Source organism: Coturnix japonica, chromosome 5 (assembly GCF_001577835.2).
Source record: "Coturnix japonica isolate 7356 chromosome 5, Coturnix japonica 2.1, whole genome shotgun sequence".
Taxonomy (NCBI): Eukaryota; Metazoa; Chordata; class Aves; order Galliformes; family Phasianidae; genus Coturnix; species Coturnix japonica.
The window spans coordinates 36,375,235-36,389,417 of NC_029520.1; the positions used below are offsets into that span (position 1 = coordinate 36,375,235).

The 14,183-nt window shown below is 40.7% G+C and overlaps 1 protein-coding gene across 3 annotated transcripts in view; it reads left to right on the forward strand.

Annotated features, from left to right (window-relative positions):
- The window catches only part of NRXN3 (neurexin 3), an 887,537-nt gene that overhangs the window by 532,039 nt on the left and 341,315 nt on the right, over window positions 1-14,183 (forward strand). The window lies entirely within an intron of this gene.

A 14,183-nucleotide genomic window follows, 5' to 3' on the forward strand; every position in this document is an offset into this window, starting at 1 on the left:
ACCACTTGTGGTGGATCTGTACTATTTAATATGCCAATGGGTAGACCTAGCTAGAAGCTCTGCCTAGGAAATGCATCATTTAGGATAAGCATGGAGTTGATCTGGTTGCCCTGCCTGTTCTAATGATACTATTCCCATAGAATAGTGCTAATGAGTGTTGGGAAAGAGGGAGACATGGCTGTCCCGAGCTCATGATGACAACAACTTTACAGCACCCACACTGTCACGTATCTTTCAGTGTGTGGTATATGTCTAGGGAAGTCATTGAATAGTACACCGGGGTAATTAAGTTCTATATTTCTCTAAGAGACTGTTCAGATTAGTCACTGCTAATGACCTTTCTTTCACTGAACTAACAATAAAGCTGGATTTGTCAAACTTACTTTCATCTACATTGGCTTAAATCTGGGTCCTGGTATTGTAACAGCTTGAATTAATCTCAATTTGCTGTTGCAGGTTTTAATGTAATAACCAGCCTTTTTGTTGACAGACTGCAATTACTCCACTGTACTTTAGATTTGGTGGCAAACATCCTGATGCATGCAGAACACAACGCAGATTCTGTACCACCTAGCTTCTGGCAGTGTGCAATAATGCAAGGGAATGCATTTGAAGGAGCATGTTATCATGGCTGGTCTTTGTGGAACACAAGCTTCTCTTTTTAAGATACAGGGGACCTTCTGTAAAATTTCAATTTAACTGATTAATTTTATGTGATGTTGTTTGAATCCCTGTTTTTCATCTTAGAACTGGCATACCATTCAGTTAAGGATGTATGCATGTACACAATGTTGATACACATTTAAATTTGGATTTCCAGCCCAAGTTTCCATGTAGGACATGTGGGCTTGGTGTCTGCCTTTTTTCAAAAATGGACATATAAAATAGGCCAGCTGAATCTATCCTTGGAAATGCCCCCACAGCCTCTGAAGGAGGTCTGACTTGTTCACATAGAGGCTACTGTGAAGACAAGTCAGTCCCAGCTATTGGGTCTGTGGCGCTTACTGTGCTGCTGCAGTCTTGGCCAGTGCCCAGTAGTGCTTTTGTCTGTATTTCCACAGGCTGGCCATACTCGTTCTTGTCAAATCTAGCTAGAAACCATGTATTTCAACCAGTAGATAATAGGTAAGAGTGATAGAGTTCAGAGTGACTTATGAGACCATCTCTTATGCTTATACTACAAATTCATGGTTGTTTCTTTCCAGGTAATCATATATTCATGCATTTATAAGGGTTGGAACTACCTATTTGTTTAAAGAAAATGTGTTTCCAACATTTTCCTTCTGAAATTTTTCCACAGTTCTGGGAATGTCTGTTCTATTTGACAGTCTGCTGATTTTTCTTTTAACTGCTTTATAAAACACATCTTCTAGGAGAGAGAGATACTGGCCAGGCATCTAGAAGGTCTGTTTATGCCCTTAGCTGAGCCTCTGCTTGCTCTTTGATTCTGACTTCAGCATTTTATATTCTCTTTGCTTTAATTCCATGTTTTGTTGAATGGAAAATCTACTATTTCCCCTTCCTGGTGGTAGATTCTCTCTGAACGTTACCAGCACCACCCCTTGGACCAGTCTGAGGACAGTTCTCCCAGTATATTCTGTTCTCCCAAACCAGCTGTTGTGCTGACAGATCACAGATGAGATTTTGGAAGAAGGGAGAGTGTCTAAGATTTTAACTTCAAGTCTTAGATTTTGTTTACATTTTCTCCTTTCAGTAATGTTTTTGGATACTTGGTTCTCCTTTCTTGCTTCATTGTGAAACAACCCAATTATACCAGTTCAATGGATATCTGAGATAAACCAGACTGTACTATTTCCTGAGGGCTTCAGTGCAGGTGGAGAAGCCACTTCTCACCTAGCAATGCCAGCATCATAGCAGGAAGCTAGAGACAAATCAAAGGCTTCTTGCAGTGCAGCCCAGGAACAAAGCAGACAGGCAGTAGTGAACAGTGATGTGAGCCACTCAGGCCTTGAGGCCCTGATTTATATTCCCTAGCAGTCCTAGCAGATTACATGGTCGCAGTGAGTGGGGCAGCTCTGTTCAGCAAGATTAAAGATAGGGAAGGTCTAGAAAGCCTCCCACTGTGCTATGAGCCAGTGGTTTTATGTCTCCCAGTTTCACCTCAGGCACTGCAGCTTCCATCTTAGGGTTAGAGCAATATTCTCTCTCAATGCAAGGAAAGCCATTTGTTTTCAGATCTTTTAGTGATTCCTGTAGGCTGAACAGCGGCCAGTCATACTAGTTTTTCTGCGTCCAGGAGTGCCATGACAGGCTGCCCCACTTCTCCAGTTCTACTTATTGAAGGAAGAAGATGGCATTATACTACCCTGAGTCCCCTGAAGCAATCAGCACTTTTATGCTAATGGACTTACAAGTTGCTGTATTTTGGTGGTTCTGATTGGTTTTGGTTAGGTTTTGAACAGAGCTGTATTTGACTGAGGAAGGCTTCCAGTTCATATTGGAGGTGAAATTGGCCCACTTGATGAAAAGTAGTACACTGCTGCTTCCTGTATTTGCCTGAATTGATGCTTCCTTGAATAATGTGACTCATTATTTATGTTGTATATTAGCAGTAGATCATCAGCTGGTACCTCTGATTAAATCACAAGAGGAGGGAGATTAACATGCTTTGTATCTTGAAATAATTTTTCTTTGCCACCAGACTGTGCCATCTCTCTTATTTATTTGAAAACAGAGATACAGTGAAAGCTGTCAATTTGTGTTACATATTGTAACATGGAGGCTGTGACAGACATTCCCCACACTACCCGTACAAAACTTTCTGGTGAGGGAGCTGCCTACTGTGAAAGTGAAGGAGGTGGTGTAAACTTACTCACCTTGGCACATCCCATTTCACTGGCTTGTGTTAGTGAGTTTGCTGCTGTAAGCTACAGACTTTCACTGTACTAAATTTCCACAAAATTAGAAAGTCTGTGTTTGGAAAAAAAAACTCCAAAACATCTCTAGGGAGCACTGGAGTTGTTGTAGTAAAGGAAAAAAAAAAGCAAAGAAGGCATAGAGGGGGGAGAGAAGAGAGTGAGGCAGGAGAAAATGCAGAGAGCTGAATCTGGAGTAGGGGAGAGCTCCTGTGAGGACATAGTCTGATTGTATGGTGAAACACATTTCCCAGGGCTGCTGGAATCTCTGCCCCAGTGGGCAGCAGCATATCTGGGCTTGCTTATCATTTGTCAGCAACCACTCTTGTCCTTCCAGCTTCTTGTTTTCTCCTCTTCCTTTCATTTTCCCTGCTGGTCTTCAACATGCTTTCTGGAGCTAATACTGCAATAGGGCCTTTAATATGACTGAAGAGCTACTGGAACCAAACTCACTGGGAAATTATTTTTAATGAGCAAAAGCATGGCACTGAGGCAGTGAATTCTATCTTGAACACAACAAAGAAAGATCCTTACAGGGGAAATCCTGCAGCGCAAACTCTTCAGATGAATAGCTTGTTAGAGGATAAAGCAGTTAGGTGAATAAAAGCCTGATTACGTACCTGGAGGTAGAATGTAATAAGAATCAGAACAAGTAAATGAATAATTTGGCTGCTGCTTCTGTCTCTGGGCTATGCCTGAGTAGTCTTATCCAATACCTGCTTCTGAGAAAGCAGAGGTATTACAAGAGGCAGAGTATTCAGAAGAGGATTTTGATCTGCATTTGACTGCCTGCTCATTTGTCTCTGAGCTGGGACTGCAAAGTGGTAAAGAGGCATTTCATGCTGTTGCCTGCACAGGGTGGTCAGTTTGGGCAGGGCATATGACAGCTCCAGTCACACTGTGACTTCCTGATGGTAATGTGACAATGACATGACAACTCTGCATGACCTGGCATGATGGCACTGTATTAGATGGATGCAGTATGGAGTAAAGTGCTTACACCCTTATTGTGAACGTATTGTTCCCTTTGGTCAAATGGGGATGGTGCTCAGAAATGCTCACTGCTTTGCCAAGATCCCAGGGCTTCCTCCTGGCTCCAGCTCTGAGGAGCTCCTGCCTCCCCTGAGCTGCCTGCTTTAATCACAATCCCCAGGCAGCATTTATTCAGCTTGGAGTAAGTGGTTAGCATTAACCTCACACAGACATAAGTGCTGCTTGCACATTGCTTCCCATTTATTTATTCCTTTTTCTCATTACAGTCCAGCTCCATTTCCCCTGGGCTTTTGTGCTGGGTTTCTTTATTTTTATTATTTTTATTTTTGACTGTTAAGGTCTTTCCTTCCAAGCCAGCAGTCACATAGAGAAACTCAGGTCTAAGAGTGGAAAGCCTCATAACACACCGAGTAACTCATTGGTTTGTTTGGGGTATACCACCTGGATCACTACACATAATTTCAGATGAATACTACCAAGGGAAAAGAGAATCTCAGAATAAATCCCCAAACTTACAATTATGCTCTCTGTTTGGCAACACAGAGCTATCCTTCATCTAGAGCCATTCAAAAAGCCAAGAGCCAACTGAGATTACCTCCCTTGTTGTCCCATCATCATCCCAGGTAATTCCCATCACTAACCTTCTACACCTCCCCAGGCAAGGTGGCACCACCACCCATTCTAAGTAATGGGTGTGCAGTCTAGACTATCAGCAAAATTTCTCTGCCAGAAATACTGTGTGAGCAACCCTGTTTCTGATCCATCTGAATTTGTCACCTTTTCATATTGAATGTAGCTGGACTTTGCATTTACAGTGGAGCTTCTGTTTGGCTGCAGAATCTCATCTCTGTGCTAAAGACAAAGTAGTAATTTTCCCCAGTGCCTGACACACACACAGCAGTCATCTTCTATGTTTTCCCCGGCAGTAATTGCTACCTTCTCTTTCTTCTGCTTTTTAGACAAACAGCATTAGGAGATGTGCTCAGAGCAAGTCTCTAAATGAAACACGCCATTGCTTTCACCTGTAGTTTTGCACAAAGGCTCAGATGTTTTAGCTGCTGTGGATCTGCTCATCTACTTGTCGTAGTTACCCCCAGTGCATGAGTTATCAGATAGTGTGAATCTGTGTTCCTACATTTTCTGCCTTGTAATTAAAGATAACATAGCATTCGCTTAGTTAAGATAATTTAACACAAGTCTATGATGGTGGTGCTTTTTCTTTAAGATCTTCTGATTGATGGTCTTAAATCACAAGTAAGTGTGTTAGTGAGTTGAGTCTAATCACTCCCTGTAGAGGAACACAAGAAATTTACCACAGGGAGTCAGTGTCAGAGTCCCTTCCAGCTGAACCTTTTGTTAGCTCTGAGAGTTAAACTTCTATACTGGAGTTCTTTTGTTTTGTAACAGATGATACTTAATGTGATATGAACTTAATATGCAAATTAAACATCTAAAGTTTTGGAAATATGACAAAATTTGTTACGATAAAGATACTTAGGCTTCTGTAAGCAAAGAACGCTGGAGATGGCACCAGTAATTCTGTCTTCTTTCACAGATTTTCTTTTGGCTGACTATCATTGCTGTATCATCTAAGTATGAAGAACAAGTCTCAAGTATTGGCCTTCCAGTACTTGAAGGGAATGTATAAACAGGAGAGGGAATGGCTGTTTATGAGGGTAGATAGTAATAGGACAAGGGGGAATGGTTTTAAACTGAGATGGGAGTTATTCACACAGAGGGTGGTGATGCACTGGAACAGGTTGCCTGAGGAGGCTGTGAATGCCCCGTCTCCGGAGGCATTCAAGGCCAGGCTGGACATGGCTCTGAGCAGCCTGGTCTGGTGGTTGGTGACCCTGCACATAGCAGGGTGTTGAAACCAGATGATCGTTGTGACCCTTTTCAACCCAGGCCATTCTGTAATTCTATGAACTTTACAGTCTGTGTGTCTGATATTATCTGTTTAAAATATAAAATAGAGATGAACCAGAAGAGTTATATCATCATCCAAGTACAGGTGTGTCAACAAGTGCAAATATGCATCATTCTTTACCTTGCTGTTTTGGAGAGAGATAAGAGAATTATCTAATCGCACACATTCATTTTACTTGTTATCACAATCTTAATTCAGGAGGAAAAAAAAAGTTGCACTTTTATTGCAATTAATTTTTTGTTTGATTCTAATGGAACAAAAAACCAACCTCACTTTCCCTCTGCAGAAGGGGAATATAGCCAGAAAATGAGACGTGCAAGTGTAGCTCATTGTGGTGTTATCAAAAGTAAGTGCTGAGGTTTGATTGGGTAGTGTTGATCATTTTTTCCTTCATCCCGTTTTAGTGTATTGTTTAAGCAAAATTAATGTATCCAGAGCTCTGCTTTCTGATCTATTAGTGTAAATCTAGAGTATGTAGCATTAAAAAAAAAAAAAAAAGTCTAGCATTCAAGAGTAATTACCCCAAATATTTCTGCAGCATGCTTGTTGTAAGCAGCGGTGGAAGTCTTTATAATAAAATGCATTCTCTTGTATTGTTGCAGATTGATAACATTATAACAGTTGAATAATTTGTCCTGTTTCATGTTACTCTCCCATCTGCCATGATGCTTTATCACAGCAGCATCCAGGCACACAATATTTTTGCATTTTCAAGTAGGGTACAGATTCAAATGCATTTATTCTTTCTACATAGAAACTAATCTGTAGAGACTCCCCTCGAGGCTATTAATCAGACTAAGCACCCAATAGCCAGGCCTGGTACCCATTGCAGATGGGGATGGAAGCAACACAGAGCAGCTGGGCTCCCTGAAAACAGCTGGATTGGGCCAGCACAGTTACATAACCTCAGCCTTGCATCCTCCAGCAGCAGGGTCCTTCCAGAATCAAAGCTACAACAATAATTTATCCCATGGGCTTAAGCAGATCATGAATTTCTTCGTGAAATGAGCAGTAGGCAGTTTGAAGTGACAGACACTGTCCTGGCATGTTCCAGCAAGAAGTGCTTCTGAGATGAAGGATAGCAGTGGTTGCAATTTGTGGTGTTATGTGGGATTAACAGTGAGCAAGGAAAACCATTTTCAAGGGCAAATACTGTTACTTATTTCCTGGAAACCGAGGAAAGGGGCTATTGGGACAAGAAGAGCTTCTCAGCCCAGCAATACTCCCCTTGGCTTCACTTTCTCTATGCAGGCTTTGTGAATTTTATGGGAGAATATCTAGCAGGGAATTAGGCAGGGATGCTTATGGAGAAAGGAGCAATAAATGAACTTTTACCCCTGACACAGAAAGATGAGGTGTTATATATGTAATAAGAGTGGTGAAAAGGGAGACCTGAGAATAGGCTTAGGAGCAAGGGGTTCAAATTTGGTTTCTCAAAAATTGTTCTGTAGGATAAGTCACATCACCCATCTGCCTGACTTTTCTTATAATGGAGAACTTATTAATAGATCTCTCTTTAAGGGGCGGTCTGAAAATTAATGGATGCCACTGGATTGACTGGAAGATGAAAAATGCTGTGTATTACCATAGCAAATAGTAAACCCTTTGACTCATTTGTGATATTACTACCACCAAATGTTTCTGGCTTCCTGTCATTTCAGCTGAGCTGCTTTCTGATCCTGTTAAACACTGAGGGGAAGATCCTCAGCTAGTGTCAGTTGTCACAGCTCCATTGACTTCAATTATTTCTCTTGTGTAACATATTTCATCCAAAGCACTTCAAGTATTCTAGATATATTGGCCAATTAAGCACCACAATCTCAATGGGAGGTATGGAGTCAAACTACAGTCAGAAAAACGTAGAAAAGAAAGGTTAATCAACTTACCCAAGGTCATAAAGAGAGTCTAGCAGAGATAAGAAAACGTGCTCCTAATTCTGAAGGTTGCCTTTGCTCCAGATTTTGCTCTGTGTACCTGAAGGAACTGTTCCAAGCTCTGCCTTTTTCAGGATTTTACTAGTATGAGACAGAGCAGGACTCACTTCCTTTTCATGCCCTCACACACATTTAGCTTTTATCATTCTCATTTTATTCTTAGGAGAAGAATTGTGGAGGCTACAGGCTACACACATAAAAGATTCCTCAGCTGGTGTAAATAAGAAGACTTCCCAAAGGCAATGGGAATATGCTGACTAATACCTGAGGATCTGGTCCCTGGGGCTTATTTCTGGGAAAGCATGGCTATAAGATGCCTAGGGATTTTCAGCTTTCAGTCACTTCCTCACAGGCTTTCTAAAGCTACAAGAAGCTAAACTACCTACTGGTGGCAATTGCTTTTCCAAAATATTGCAAGCCAGGGCTTCATTGAATGTGCAAATGTTTCTCAGTAAGCTAGACTGTGCCCTCATACCTCCTGAAAGCCCAGAATGGCTGCATCAAATGGAGATACTTAGAATAGACCCAAGTAGAAATGCTTTCAATTATCCACAGTTTCTGAGATGGGATTTTTTTATTTTTTTTTTTTTTTTTCCCAGTGTAGGGAGTCTTTGTGCAACTTCAGCATTTTATTCTGCAAATTTAGACTCTTCCAGGGAAGCTTCTGAATGCAGTGATAGTGGAGTTTAATTTATAAATAGCCAGCAGACGAGCATGAGGAGAGGCAATGAATAACCCACAGATGGAACAGTTAAAGATCAGTTGTGACATAATCACAGAGCAGCAATGCCGAGCTGAGGAAAAGCACTCTGCCTGTTCAGCACTCAAAGAGAATCCACAAGTGTATGTTTAATTATAGATTTATAGATTTAGCTATAGTTTTAAGTCCAAAATCAACTTGCGTTTCTTAAAAAAATGAAAGGAAAAAACTCAAGTTTTGCCCTGTGAAATCTGCATTTTTCTTCTGACATGGAGAAAACATGCTCTCTAGAAGAAGAAAGGGGTATGTGCATACTTCAAGCCTGTAGCCAGCTTGGTGATTTCTGTCATGTGCTCTTCTATGCCATCTTAGCCTAGATTTTTTTCTACTGCCGTAGATCTGTTATGGATCTTAGCTTGGCTGATGAGAATGGGGAACTGCTGTTTTGCCAGGAACTCAAGAACAAAAAAATTGGGCAGTTGTCCTATACTCTCCATATATCTGAACACTGACACAGATAATGTTGCGCAGTTTAGACCCAGACTGCTTCTGTTTTGAATGTTGTTATCCAAAGGTCATACCTTGTCTGCATGGCAAAGCTTTTGAAAATACACATGGTGTAGGGTATAAGGAGAGGATGTGGTAGGTGGGAGTGATTCTGTATGAACTGGTGGAGAGACAATGGTCCTGGAGGACAAAAGGGTTGCTTTCAGAGGAAATCCCCAGATCTTTCTGTTCAGGTAATAGTTTCTGGTCATGGAGGAAACGCTGTAGAAGCTCTGTGCCACCTGGCTGGTTCATTGGTGCTTCTGACACTTAGCTAATATACAGCTATGATTCTTACTCTCATGTTTTTCCAGCTCTGAAGAAATGTTAAAATGTATAAAATCCATCGTGCTATCATCAGTTTTGATGATAGCATTAAACAGTTTATTAAACCATTCCCTTTGGTGTACAATTCATACCTTTTAGCCTGGAGGGGCATTTCTTATTAAAATGTCTCAGATCCACGTATTGTGAAATAATATCTACTGAAATTCCCCATTTTTATTTATGTATTTAAAAGATGTTGGTAAGGGATTTGGGGAAACAAATGAATTTACTGCTTGGTAATAATGTAACATCATAAAAGGTACAGTGCTTATTATGAGAGTTATTTTCTATGAGGTTTTTAGGCATTTCATTTAAATTTGCTTTGAAATGAGCACTGTTCCAGATAAACTAAAAACTAGCAGAATGTCCCTAGGGATAGCATGTTGAGTCAGAGAGATAAGAGGAGAGTAGAGTTGGAGGGCACTTTAGAAAACATTGGGCTGCAAGATTTGCTTTTGCTCCTAATCAAAACAGTCAAGATTTACAGAAGTAGTGGTTTTGATTACCTTGATTTTTATGATTGGAAATTAGGTGCAAAACCTGGTTGCAGAAAGTGCTGATCAGTCTTCTGAAACTCATCTTTTTGTAAGGGTTTGCTAGTTGGACACCCAAATACTGAGATACCAAACTAACACTATGCTGTAAGAAAACATTAGTCTGGCTGAATAGCTACAATGTTAACCTGGTAAGGTGTTAAGTAATAGTCATCAGCTCTGTTGTCAAACAGCGAGGAATTGCAACCCCAAAGGAAAGAAACAATCTAACAAATTGTCTGTGTTGGAGGATTTGCCAAAAGAGTTCCAATCACAACTTGTACAACTAGCTTAAGTCTTCTGCCAGTGTGGGGCAGAGGTAGCTGTACTGTGGAAAACCACCTTTTTTGTTCATGTTCCTAGCACAGTTTTTCCTCATATGAGCCATGTCCTTTTCAAAGATAGACAAGAGATGGAAAATTCCACCACCAGATTCAAACAGGGAGAACTTCTCATTTGGGTGTACAAATAGCTGCCTACCTGGGGAGTCATCTTAGGTTTGCAAAGATTGTCCCTCTGAATATATTTGCATTGCCGTAGTCCTGCATGATCCTGTCCTTACCAGGCGCTTATGTACAATATGGCAAATGGCTTAATACAATTTTTTCTCATTCTACTTCCTTCTACAAATCACTGCTTTTTAATTTAAAAGCTTAACAAAAAGCATATTTCTGGCCTGTAAATGTTGTGCAGGCTGCTAGGATGTATGTGACAGTCACCCCATTCCGTTATATGTGCCCTCTCTTGCTTGCTCTTCTTCTTTGGTGCTGAAAATATAATGAAAGTCACTGAGACCTCAGTGGACCTCAACCTGTTGATTAGAGTTGGATAAACTAGACAAATTCTGGTGGGAATGGAAGGCATTTATGATGACTACCTGGCATTTTTCTCTGCCCTTTTTTATGTACTTGTCACTGTATTTTCCCACATCAATCTCATAAAACATTCTTTTGCTCATGCTTGAAATATTGATATTATCCTACAGCAAAGATAAAAGAACATCACAGAGCAATATGGCTTGGTGATAGAATTATCTGCAATACACAGAAATCTCTACTGATGTTTAGGGCTGGCATGGTATTAAACACATTACTTTTGCTGACAGGCGTTTTCATTTCCTTGCATCATGCAGGTAGGGGAATTTGAAGAAAATCTAGTTTTCAGTTCGGGATTTGTTCAATAAAAAATGTAAAACAGAAATGTCAGTGGATATGATAGCGTCTCATTAAATCAAAAAGAACTCACTGGAAGTTTAAGTAAGTTTCACAGAAGGCTGTTTGTTTTTTGTGTATATGTATACATTTCTATGTATGCATTTACAAATACATCTATCTATACATATCTATGTATATGAATATATACGTAAGTTTATGTTTTGAATCTTACAACTCTACCATATTTAACAAATCTTCAGTTTGTAGTGAAGAGGGATTCGCACCAGGGAGGGGGGTAAAGCACTATGGCACATTTTATTCTGTATGTTCTTTTTTTCCCCAGAGTCATGGTACCATGATGGAGGTGTTACTAAAATCAGGTCTTTTTCCCAAACCATCCATGAGTTATGTGTTTCTTGTTTTCTGGTCCTCGACAGAAGATCCTACAGCTTGGGTGGAGTCAACACTGTGCTCTGAAAAAGCAATCAAGTCACACAAAATGTGCTTATAATGTGTGAGGTGCTGTGTAATCAGAATTTGCAATCTGAAATTGTGCATTCAAAACTAGTGGGCATTTCGACTTAATTCCTCTGTTCTTGAGTTCTACATTTGTAAAATGAGCCTATCACCTCTGAAAGATGATGTCCAAAGTAATTAGTTTTTGCAAAACAGTCCAGTGCTTTTCTGAGTGGCACCACAGAAAAGCCCATTTGGATATAAACTACTTTTCAGAGCAGGATTAGTATGGTGTGCAGGAAAAGGGGCTACAAATTGAGCAATGAAGATAAAGCAGAGTATCAAACAAGCACACCTTCAACAGGCATTATTTTTCCTGTGCACTGTGTGAAAGAAAGGTCATGACAAAAAGAATGGTGTGTGATCACATAATTAGAGGCTTTTTCAAACCATACACCCATGAAAACCAGGGACTAGTTTTATGCTGAGGTTATACAGAAATGCATGCCTGGAGATCAGCAGTGTTATAGGTAATAGTGGCTGCTCCTGATGGGACAGCCTTGGGTGCAGTGAAAGTGGTGTAATGGCTGGGGCTCCCTCGATGTCCATTTTGCCCCCAGTCCTCCTCTCCATAAATTGGAGATAATTAACAATTGATTTATATGCACTGTTTGGAATAGTTGGATGCTGTACATCATTTTGGAATGGAGTTTTCTCATATTGTCAGGATCACACCTAGACTGTAGAATAAAATTTTGTGTTCTGCTACTGTTCTGAATGAAACTGACCAGATCACACCTTCTGCAATGTAGAAGGTTCTAGCTTTGGAGCAGGAGATTCTGAGGTATCTTCTTGCTATCACTGCATATTTTGGTATTTTGCATGAATCTGACATATAAACTCTGCTTTTTCTTAGTTCTTATGGCTGCTTTTGGAAGGGTACTGCTGAGGTTGAACTGCATCAGTTTTTGTAATGTAGCCTTTCCTGCTGGATGTGACGTCAACTTTTCTTTCAGGTTTCAGTCTTGACAATTAGGAAAAAAAACAAACCCACACTTCTCTCTCATCAGAAGGATTTTTTGATCTGGTTAATTCCTAGGTGAGAAAATGCATGTAATTTTAGAATTCCCTTGAGAACTGTACCAAAAGGAGAACTGTTCTCACCATTTCTATAGTTTACTGCCTTTTGAGATCTATGAGAGAAACATTTATGTTTCTCAAGAAGTCTTGAGCCAATGGAAAAACTTTTAATCCTGTCCAAAAGGAATGAGACAGTCTATCTCTTGCCATATCCATGAATGTGCCAGTAGTGAATCTAGTATGTGAATATACCTGTAAACACACCCTTCAAGCAAAGGTTGATTCTGTGGAGTTATGTTGCCTTTTACATTACCTCTTGTTCTAGGTACCTTTAAGGTCAGTGCTATTGAGTATGTTTCTTTGTGTGGCAATTTATATTGCGTGCAGGGCTCCAGGGGCAGTGTTTGGGATCACACGGCTGTAGGCTGTGAAAAACCTCTGCATTCATCCATCATCTTCAAGGCAGTGGAAAGGCTCATTCTTTTTGCCAGGCTTTAGCTGCAGGAGCCTGGATGTGTCTTCACCTCGGAGCTGCTATTGGGCTGCCATGCGGGGAATATTCAGCATTCAGAGCATCCCTTCTGCAGCTGCCTGGCAGAGCACCAGGCTAGCAAGAGGGCACAAGAGAAAGCATGACCATGTTTAAAACTACTCAGGCTCATCAGCAGACTGTGGTATTGCAGAGTTAGAGAGGTAACATGGTTGTGTTGTTAATCGTTATGCAAATAAGATGCCAGCTGGCAATAGTGATGAAAAGGGAATGTTCCTGGAATTGAGAAATGCTGCAGGCCACAAGGCAAAGGGGTGAGGTTGTGTGTGTGCTAATCTTGATCCTTGTCCCACTGTAGCCCGTGGAACAGGGAGACATGGGAAGGAAAAAGGTAAAAGGATAAGACAGTTAGTCACAGGGAAGACAGAGGAGATATGTTACCTGCCTGAGCAAGATGGGTTCCAAGGAAGCTGAGGCAGCATAAAGGAGAACGCTGTTGCCTAGCTAAGTTTTAACTAGATGAGGCCAGTAACTAGCAGCAGGGACCCAAAACAACTCAATTTTAACTTTCCATTTCCTCACTCCAAAGGCAAATAAATGCATATTTAACTGATCACAGCGGTTAAATGCCGCTCCAGTAACGAAGCATTCTGTTATATCTGCCTAGCAAACACCTGGATGTGCCTCTGTAGAAAAGACGTTTGAAATGTTCACTGATCAGGAATTCTGGATTGTTTTTAAACATGTGATGTCTTCTTTTTGCTAGGGCATAATTTAATTTTGAGGCCACTGGTGTCTAATATGTATCTTAAAATCTGAACTCCTGCAAGTACATGGTGTTAGTATATCTACTCATTTAATACTTCTGCATAGAAATTTTCTAGCTATTACAGATGAAATACCTTCAGTACACAGTCGAACAATCTCTGTTTCCCTCTTCCCTTTCTCAGATTCAAAAGGACGGGCAAATAAAACAAATGTTATGTACGTACATTTTTACACTGGAGGGGCCAGACTGGAACCAGCTTCCAATCTCAGACCTTCAGTGCTGGTGGGGTTAGTGGCCTGGCCTTCTTTCTTTCTGCCTTTCAGCCTGGAGTGGAGCAGCCCCCACTTCTGCCTGAGTGGGGCTCACTGTGGAAGGTGGGAAATGAGGAAAATGAC